Genomic DNA, 11,222 nt, shown 5'->3' on the forward strand with positions numbered 1-11,222 from the left:
TGAGTGGTTCTGTTTGCATCACCATTTGAAGTTGAATGGCCTCTAAGTGAGAAGAAACAATTTGGGTTATTAGAACACATATTCAAAATGAAACAAAGGGATAAGGACAGCTCAAAACAAAACAAAACAAAACAATACAAAACAAAACAAATCCCAAGATTGCCAATATAGCCAGATAACTAGTGGCTATAGTTACGTCTGCTAAGGTTTGCATTCATGGGGTCTGGCTTTGGTTAGCTCCCTTGGTCTTATTTCCCAAACAAAGAAACCTCTGGGTTATGGGCACCTATTTACTCCTATCAGCTGGCAGGATTTGCAGGATAATTACTCAGAATGAAAATATTGATCCAGATTTTTTATATTACTCATCCCTTTGGTTCTTTTGTGCTGCAGCCATACATTGCTGGTTGGTCCACAGGAATAAGCAGGGTAGTCTAAAATGTAGGCAAAAACTTAAAAAAAAAAACTAATGGCATTATAATTTAATGACAAATGTTTAACACGTTTTGAAACATAATTTCTCTCTCTCCAGTCCTCATTTTTGTCAAAAACAAATCATGATAGGACTCAGTTGTTTGCAAAATAAACTTTAGTCTTATACTTGGCTTATTTGCATAAAGTGCAAGGAGAAAAAATATTTTTCCATAGGCTTTTAAATTGGCTTTGATGGAACTCTGTTCTATCAAGAATCTCAGATAAGACCTTTTAAGGCCAAGCCCAGCCATGGGTTTCTACCCTCAGATACCTATGAGTTTGGTAAATTCCTCTCTTCTTGATGTCCCAAGAACAAGCTTTTTTTTTTTTTTTTTGAGATGGAGTCTCGCTCTGTCACCCAGGCTGGAGTGCAGTGGCGCAATCTCGGCTCACTGCAAGCTCCGCCTCCCGGGTTCACGCCATTCTCCGGCCTCAGCCTCCCGAGTAGCTGGGACTACAGGCGCCCGCCACTGCGCCCGGCTAATTTTTTTTCTATTTTTAGTAGAGACGGGGTTTCACCATGGTCTCCATCTCCTGACCTTGTGATCCGCCCGCCTCGGCCTTCCAAAGTGCTGGGATTACAGGCGTGAGCCACCGAGCCCGGCCGAGAACAAGCTTTTTAACAGGCTCCTGGGCCTTGAAAATCCTGGAAAATCCTGTTCAAGAGAAAGCCAAATTTCACCCTTATATTAGTCTACTATCGATGTTAACCCCAATTTTTCTAATGAAACCTTATAGATAATTATATCTAATCTTATCCAGTTTGACCATGAGGTGAGTTTTGTTTTTTTTTTTAACTTTTATAACCCTTTATAAACTGTTGTTAAAAAGCAGATCAGTAACTTTAGAAAACCTTGTTGTGCTTTTATTTAAATGCTCAATTTACCAAAATATGATAATAATAGTTTTTTTTTGAAGTTAGTCAATATGTTTACACACAGTTTCTTTTGCAAGATTAGTTTTTACAAACCTTCCACCATTTGTTTAAACCTTCAGCTTTATCTTATCTAATTCAAAACAATCCTTTCACCCAAGGCAAAAATTTACGTTTTCATGCATTCTTATAATCTTTTACTAAAAACATATTTTACTTTCCTTACACAACTTGCATGTAAATCTATTTTCATAGTCTTGATTACATGTTATTATGGTAACTCTTAGCAATTTTTAGCTTCAATGAAAAACCTGGCAAGTTGCTTTAATTATGTACTAGGCACAGATAAAGTCTGATGCCTTCCTGCATAGTTAAGGGTGTGACTAATTCCATATGTCCCTGGACTTACTAATTGTGAAGCAGGCAACTTGAATAGTGTATTAGTCCATTTTCATGCTGCTGATAAAGACAATCCTGAGACTGGGCAATTTAAAAAAGAAAGAGGTTTAATCGGACCTGTAGTTCCATATGGCTGAGGAGGTCTCACAGTCAGGGTGGAAGGTAAGGGGGAGCAAATCACATCTTATGTGGATGGTGGCTTATGCAGAGAAACTCCCATTTTTAAACCCATCAGATCCCATGAAACCCATTACTATCATGAGAACAGCATAAAAAGACCCACCCACATGATTCAATCATCTCCCACTGGGTCCCTCCCACAACACATGGGAATTATGAGAGCTATAAGATGAGATTTGGGTGGGGACACAGAGCCAAACTTTATCAAATAGTTCTTAAAAGCCAAAGCAGCAGTTAATAACCTTGAAGCATTTAGCAAACCTAATATCTGACCTACATGATTCAGCCCACATATTTACATTTTAAAGACATTGGCATTTTATCAATTATCTTTAAAGCTGCCTGTATTTCTTAAAGATTATAGGTATGTGAACTCAAAGGTATTACGGGTTTTACTTTTCTTCAAAAAATATTTGATATAAGTGCTTATTTTCCTAGAACATTTTTATATAAACATCACACCCATAACAAATATAAAATTACAGAGATGAACAAAAGAAAATTCAGTACTTGTAAGATTTCTCATTTGCCAATCTTCTGATTAGATTATTGGCCTCTGGGTGAAGCCCTTCAAGAGCAGGGCTAGGAGAGCATACAGTTTCTAAGGCCTAATAAACAGGCATAGCTGGAAGACAGAGCTAGATTTTGAGAAGGATCTATCCACTTTTAATTCCTGGGGTTTCATGAGGAAAACAGAGGGTTGTTTTTTGTCCCCAAAATGGGGTCTGTGGCACCTTCACTTGTTTTATTTCCCAGGAGCCCCAGGCTATCAGGAGTTTTCTTAGAGGCTCTCATGTATGCACTGAATGGCAAGACAAAATGGAAAAAAAAAAAAAAATCATTCAACAGAGAAAGAACCTTTTTCCAGAAAAACAAGATCCACAAAGAGAAAAACATAAAGGCCTTTAAATATACCTATAACTTGGATGTTCACTTTTAATTAAGCTGCGCTCTAAGAGAATCATTTCAAATCTATTACTCGACTTTAGCCATGCTGAGCAGCCAATATTTCTGGCTTTTGAACTTTATTAAAAATAGCCTCACAGGTGAAACCAACAAGCCTTAACTAAGGTTATGACATAACTGTAAAGTGTAAAAGTTATTTTCAAAGAGGTGGCAAGCAGTTTTTACAGAGTCTAGCATCTTTAAAGTTGGTTCAGAGAAAGGAAGATTTAAGAAAAGAAGCTAGAAGTTGTTTATAGAGGGGAAGAGAATCAGCAAATGGTAAAAGTCACACAGATATTAGCCAAAATGTACTCATTCCCTAAGCCAGGATTAAACCCAGGCTGCCATTGTAAAATGGCAGAGGCCAAAAGAAAGTATTATCCTGTGGTTACAAGGTCAATCTCCTAAGGACACAAAACAAGATGAAGAACTGCAGCAAGGTTTGTTACTGACCAGTTTGCCAGGCTGGCTCGAACAGCAAACTTTTGGGGTCCTAGGCCCACGTTCTTTCCTAAGGCATCCTCTTTATGACAGAACTATACAGAAAGACACACAAAGCACACTACATTGGCTACAGTTTAAGACTAGCCTCATAAATCTTTTTTTTTTTTTTTCCATTTATCAGAACTTCACAATGTATATAAACAGTGATTTTATCATTTATTCAACTGGTTTGCACAGGGAGAGGGAGGCCAGAAGTCTGACTAGTAAGAAGTTTTGTTTTTTTTTTTTTTTTTGACATGGAGTCTCGCTGTGTTGCCCAGGCTGGAATGCAGTGGTGCTATCTCGGCTCACTGCAAGCTCCATCTGCCAGGTTCACGCCATTCTGCCGCCTCAGCCTCCTGAGAAGTTGGGACTACAGGGGTCCACCACTACGCCCGGCTAATTTTGTTGTTGTTGTTGTTATTTTTAGTAGAGACGGGGTTTCACCGTGTTAGCCAGGATAGTCTCAATCTCCTGACCTCGTGATCCGCCTGCCTCGGCCTCCCAAAGTGCTGGGATTACAGGTGTGAGCCACCTTGCCTGGCCCTGGTAAGAACTTTTACCCTTTTGGTGGCATACCAGGCTTCTGAGTTGCCCTTTTTCTTGCTCAGTTTTTAGCCAGGCAGTATAAGTTTTGGGGAAATTAACTTTTCCCAGTTTAAGGGATGCATCCGAAGGGGGTGTCCCGTGGTACAGTAACACAATGACCTACCCACAAAGAGAGGACATAGGAGGAAAAAGGAGAAAGGAGGTGTTTTTTTTCAGAGGAGTCCTAGTGATTCAGGGGCATTCAAGAGAAATACGGGCTGCATATGATTGGTTACCCACCTAAGAAGAGGGGAACAAAGCATCCCTAGTTTCTTCTTTTTCCTAGTAAATACCTGGGGTACATGAGGGAGAGGAGAAAACTGTCCTCTTTCTTTCATCTGTTCTTATATCCCTGAGTCCTGGTGATCTTGGCAGGTTGCCATTTATGGGTGTCAACGCAGCTTTCACCTATGTTAACAGGAGCCTACAGGATGGGAGTTATCCGCCACTACCCATGCGCTGCTTGTCCCACTGTTGTCGATAACCTTTGAGTTCCCTAGACTTCATGTATGCCATGGATATTAGAATGACCTCTATCCACGAGATGGAAGGGGGCCTAATTGGCAGAAATTAGTCATGCTAACCTAAGGCTTTGGAGCTGGGTCTTGCTTAAACAAGGGAGAGAAAAGGATATCTTGTGAATTGGGGTCCTGGCCTGATAAGATGCCTTCCCAAAGGAAAAAAACAAAAAACAAACTCTCATAAAAGTTAACTCCTTATAAAGTGGAGAAAAGAAAAAAAATGAATAAATAAAACAGCTTAAGTGCAGGGTGGGGAAGATGCCTGGAGGAGAAACCTTTTGTTCTTATGCAAACGAGTTCCTCCAACAGGTTGGGAGCCGCCACTCTCCCATTTGTCTTACATGTGCACCTGTGGCCATTGGACGTTGGGGTAGGGGACATGTCTCTACGAACGGACGGATGGAGATCACATTGTTTGGAATTGCGTAGAACTTACTAAGTTAAAGGAAAGCTCTCAGCAAAGAGAGGAGTCCTGAAAGTAGGTTCTTGTTTGCCCCCTTCACAGGTGAATACAAGAGCATTTTTATATAAGCTGGTGGTGCTGAGTTCCCTATTTGTATAAGGCATGAATTGCTGTTGGCTCCACTGCATCCTTCCAGAGCACATGCAGACCCTTAGTCTGAGACATTCCATGTTGATTTATTTTTCTTACTGTTCATGTGTTAAGAAACAAAATTTTCCACTGCGGGCATGTTTAGGCAAACCCCCGGAACAAGTCCCCTTATCTGCACAAAACATCTGGTCTAAATACTTGTGGAGCGGGTAGGAGGTTCTCTGGGGGACCCTTCCCTTACTGTCTGCCTAAAGCAAGCTGGCTAACTCTTTTCAGAAAGGGACAGAAAAAATAAAGTAGCTACCAATGTATTCTAAGTCTACAAGTGATATTATTTTCAACAAGTATTCAAATGCCATTCTAGTCTAAAATAATTCATTATAAATCAACTAATATTAAGTAAATATTTTACAAATTAAAAACTAGTTACAGAAGGCAGAGACCTCAAAGAAAGGCAGAAATGAGGCAAATGGGAAAAAATTATGGTGACTTAGCGTCTGTATATTGTGATCTAGAGAATTAGAATTTAATTTGTCTATACAACGTAGGTCATGATCCTGATAAATTTAGCAATTAGAGTATTTATAAAAAGTAAGAGCTAAATAATTTGTTTAATGGATGCACTTTTATTTCAAGTATCTAGACCTGAAATTATATTTTTCGAGACTGTTCAGGAAGAACAAATTACATGAGTAGAACTTTCTAATCAGTACACTTAGTGTAAATATATCTGATGAGTTCAAAAGTCTGTTTCATGTATTATTCTTCGGTATAGATCTGTAGCATGACATAAACAATTCCTGATAACTTCAACTACCTTTTTAAGGAAGGTAGACTTGTTGCATCTCCTATCTTGTATTTTGCATCTGAAAGAGGATCATACTCCTGTTTAAGTAAATTTATTAATATTTTTCAAAATATTTCTTCTCTTGCCAATATAAAATAATGAAATCGTGGTAAAATGAGGATTGTCTTCCTCAAGACTAGTGACTTTTCATGAACAATTTATTTAGTTTTTTCAATAATTATTCAATAATGATTTCAAATTATTTCAACAATTTATCTTATGAACATTTATTTCATTATTTATTCACACCATCAATAATATTTTACATTGACTCCAAATTTTTTGCATTGCTATTTATGTCAGGCTTATATTGGAATTAATTCTCTCTAACCTCCTTTTTAAGCACTGTTAAATAGATAGTAATCTTTCTATAACGGTTGAGTTTAAATTGCTTTTTCTTAATTTTTTCTGACAGAGAACATTATTTTTGACTGTTGTAAAGAAGTTATATTCTACATATTTAATTATTAGGAATTTGATTTGTATATATTTTTCGGTGAAAGCTAACTTCTTCCTAATGTCTTCATCTACATTTCATATTTATTCATCCATTCACATATTCAACAAAATTTGTGAATCAGTTTGGGGCTTTTAATACTCATCTTATTCATTTTACAATTTATGAATTTATTTATTTATTTATTTAGAAACTGGTCCTCAGTTGCCCACTCTAGAGTCTAGTGATGCCATCGTAGCTCATGGCAGCTTCAAACTCCTGGGCTCAAGTTTGTTAATTTTATTTTAAATGTCCACCCAGTGTTCTCAGTCAGAAACAGATTTCTTAACAATGTGTGTTGGCTGCTCCTTTTCCCAGTTCTTATCTTTGGACAATGTAAAGAGATCCAGATCATCCTAGTGAGAGGCCAGACTCTCTAAAAGCAAGACATTAAGAAAAATGGTTTTGTTTCCTTGTCTTTGTTTTTCTACTTATAATAGGATGGAAACAGCAGTTTTTCTGTCCTTCTAAGAGGATATCTTCTTTATTCTAACTTTTTGGAATGTTGTAAAATCTCTCCTGGAGCCAAATAACCCTGTGTCTCAAAGTTTTTATGACCTATAGCTGTCTCCACATTCTGGAATATCATATCTTTTGACATATGAATACCAAAATCTAGTCTTCCTCTTACCCTAGGACTTAACTTAGGAAGCTAGTAATCTAAGGATTTTAAAAATTTGACTCTCTTAGGGAGGTAAAATAAGTTTTTCCATTGTTTCAAATCAGAGAAATTAACTAGACAAAGGGCTACAGATCTAATTCTTCTAGTGTATGAAGAGTCTCAAGAAGCTAGTGCTTTTGAGAGAATCCCTGAGAAATCCAGGGACCCTTTAATATCTCCTTATTAAGATTTGCACAGCATACTACCTGGGGAGATGGAGAATTAAAATAATAATGTATTTTTGATAACTTTAAGTTCTCTTAAATCATATGATTTTCTAAGGATTAAAAAAAATTATCCTGGATGTCTATGACTATACATAGACATATGTAATATACACATATAACACAATAGCGTTTGGGGAACAAGTGGTTTTTGGTTACAGAGTGGTAAAGTCTGAGATTTTGTTGCTCTTGTCACCCAAGTAGTGTACATTGTACCCAATATGTAGTGTTTTATCCCTCACCCATCTCCTACTCTCCCCCTTTCTGAGTTTCCAATGTCCATTATACCACTCTGTATGCATACTCACTTACAAGTGAGAATATATGGTATTTGGTTTTCCATTCCTGAGTTACTTCCCTTAGAATAATGGCCTCCAGCTCCAGTTGGAGTTGCTGCAAATGGTATTATTTCATTATTTTTAGGGCTGAGTAGTTTGTCATGGTGTATGTTTACCACATTTTTTTATCCACTCATTCGTTGGTGAGCACTTAGGTTGTTTCTGTATCTTTGTAATTGTGAATTGCACTGCCATAAATGTATACATGCAGGTATATTTTTGATATAATTACTTATTTATACTTTGAGTAGATAACCAGTAGTGGGATTGATGAACTGAATGGTAGATCTACTTTTAGTTATTCCAAAAATCTCCATAATGCTTTACATAAATGATGTACTAATTTACATTCCCACTAGCAATGCATAAGTGTGCCTTCTTCACGACATTCATGCGAAAATATATATATATATTTTTATATATAACAGTAAATATATATATATATGTTTACTGTTTAATAATGCCGATTGTGGCTGGGAAAAGATGGTATCACACTGTGGTTTTCATTTGCATTTCTCTGATGATTAGTGATATTGAGCATTTTCAATGTGTTTGTTGGTCATTTATATATCTTCTTTTGAGAAATGTCTATTTATATCTTTTTTTCACCTTCTGATGGGATTATTTTTCTGCTGATTTGCTTTCCTTGTTGATTCTGGATATTATTTATTTGCTGGATACATATTTTGTAAATATTTTCTTCCATTCACTGAGTTATCTGTTTACTCTGATGATTATTTCTTTTGCTGTGAAGGTTTTTAGTTTACTTATGTCCTTTTAACTTACTTTTGTTTTTGTTGCATTCACTTTTGGAGTCTTAGTCATAAAGTTTTGGCTTAGGTAAATGTCCAGATGTGTTTTTCTTAGTTTTTATTCTAGAATTTGTATGATTTGGGTCTTATATTTAAGTCTGATCCATCTTCTAATTTTTGTGAGTGGTGAGAAAGAGTGATCCAGTTTCATTCTTCCACATGTGGCTATCCTCTTTGCCCTGCATCATGTATTGAATAGGGTGTCCTTTCCTATTTATGTTTTTGAATGCTTTGTGGAAGATCAGTTGGTTGTATATATTTGGCTTTCTTTCTGGTTTCTCTATTCCTTTCCTTTGGTTTATTTATCTACCTTTATACCAGTACCATGCTGTTTTGATTACTATAACGTTGTAGTATAACTTGAAGCCTCTTAACACTGTGCCTCCAAATTTGTTCTTTTTGCTTAGTTGCTTTTTTATTCAAGCTCATTTATGGTTTCATAAAAAATTTTTAATTGCTTTCTCTAATTCTATGAAAAATGATGTCAGTATTTTGATAGGAATTGCATTGAATCTGTAGATTGCTTTTGGCAGTATGGTCATTTTCACAATATTGATTCTTCCTATCCATGAGCATGGGATGTATTTCTATTTGTTTATATCATCTCTAATTTATTTCAGCAGTTTTTTGTTGCTCTCCTTATGGAGATCTTTCACTTATTTGGTTAAGTGTATTTCTATCTTTTTTTTTTTTTTTTTTGGCTGCTATTGTAAAATAAATTGAGTTCTTGATTTGATTCTCAGCTTGATCATTGTTGGCGCTATGCAGTACTACTAATTTGTGTACATTCATTTTGTAACTTAAGATTTTATGAATTCATTCATCAAATAGAGGAGTCTTTTGGTGGAATTCTTAGGCTTCTCTAAGTATATGCTTAGACCATCGGCAAACAAAGATAATTCGACTTTGTCTTTTCCAGTTTGGATGCCCTTTATTTCTTCCTCTTCCTTGATTGCTCTGGGTAGGACTTCCAGAACTATGCTTAAGTAGAAGTGATGAAAATGGGCATCCTTATCTTGTTCTAGTTCTTAGGGGGAATACTTTCAACTTTTCCCCATTCAGTATGATGTTGGCCATGGGTTTTTCATATATATCTTTTATTATTTTGAGATATGTTTATTCTATGCCCAGTTTGTTTAGGGTTTTTATCATAAAGCAATGCTGGATTTTATTGAATGTTTTTATACATCTATTGAGATGATCATATGATTTTTGTTTTTAATTCTCTTTATGAAATGTGTTACATCTATTATCTTGTGTGTATTGAGTCATCCTTGCATCCCTGGGATGAAACTTACTTGATTATAGTAAATTGTCTTTTTGATATGTTTTGGATTTGATTTGCCAGTATCTGTAAAGAATTTTTGCATCTGTCTTTATCAGAGATATTCATCTGTAGTTTTATTTCTTTTGATATGTCTTTTTTCTAGTTTTGGTATCAGGGAGACACTGGCTTCATAGAATGAGTCAAGGAGCATTCCCTTTTTCTCAATCTTTTAGAATAGTTTCAATAGGTTTGGTACCAATTCTTCTTTGAATGTCTGATAGAATTTGGCTGGGAATCTGTCTGGGTTTTTTGTTGGCAATTTTTTTTTTCTTACTTATACAATCTCACTGCTTGTTATTGGTCTGTCAGGTACTATTTCTTCCTGGTGTAAGCTGGTAGGGTTGTATATTTCCTGGAATCTATCTGTTTTCTTTACTTTTATTTTTATGTGCATGGAGGTTACATAGTAGTCTCAAATGATCTTTTACATTTCTGTGATATTGGTTGAAATGTTTCCATTTTCATTTTCTAATTGAGCTAATTTAAATTTCTATCTTCTTAATTATTCTAGCTAATGATCTAGCTATTTTATTTCCATTTTCAAATGACCAACTTTTTGTTTCATTAATCTTTTGTATTTTTATTTCAATGTCATTTAGTTCTGCTTTAATCTTTATTTATTTTCTTCTCCTAGCTCTAAGTTTGATTTGCTGTTTCTATAGTTTCTTGAGGTATGACATTATATTGTCAATTTGTAATCTTTCAGACTTTTTTATGGAGGTGTTCAGTGCCAGAAACTTTCCTTTTAGCATTGCTTTTGCTATATCCCAGAGGTTTTGACAACTTGTGTCACTATAATCATCCATTTAAAGAATTTTTAAATTTCTTTCTTCATTTTGTTGTTAACCCAATAATCATTAAGAAGCAGATTGTTCAGTTTCCAGGTAATTATATAGTTTTGAGGGTTCCTTTTAGAACTTATTTCTAGTTTTATTTCACTGTGACTTGAGAAGATACTTTATATAATTTTGACTTTTTAAAATTTATTGAGATCTGTTTTTGTGGACTATCCTATGGTCTATCTTGGAGGCTGTTCTATGTGTTGAAGAGAAGAATGTGTATTCTGCAATTTTTGGGTACAATGTTCTGTAAACATCTGTTAGGTCCATTTCTTCTGGAGTGCAACTTAAGTCCAGTGTTTTTGTTGTTGTTGTTGACTTCCTGCTTCAATGATCTGTCTAGTGCTGTCAGTGGAGTATTAAAGTTCCTCACTATTATTGTGTTGCTGTCTATTCCTTTTCTTAGGTCTAATAGTAATTGTTTTATAAATGTAGGAGCTCCAGTGTTATGTGCATACATATGTAGAACTATTATATTTTGTTGAATTAATTATTTTATTATTATGCAACGACTTTCTTTGTCTTTTTTTTACTGTTGTTGTTTTAAAGTCTGCTTTATCTGATATAACTACACCTGCTTGCTTTTGTAGTTTCCATTTGCATTGGAAATGCAAAACACTTTTGATTTCCATTTGCATTGAATATCTTTCTCCACCCCCTT

Source organism: Macaca fascicularis, chromosome 5 (assembly GCF_037993035.2).
Source record: "Macaca fascicularis isolate 582-1 chromosome 5, T2T-MFA8v1.1".
NCBI classification, from domain to species: domain Eukaryota; kingdom Metazoa; phylum Chordata; class Mammalia; order Primates; family Cercopithecidae; genus Macaca; species Macaca fascicularis.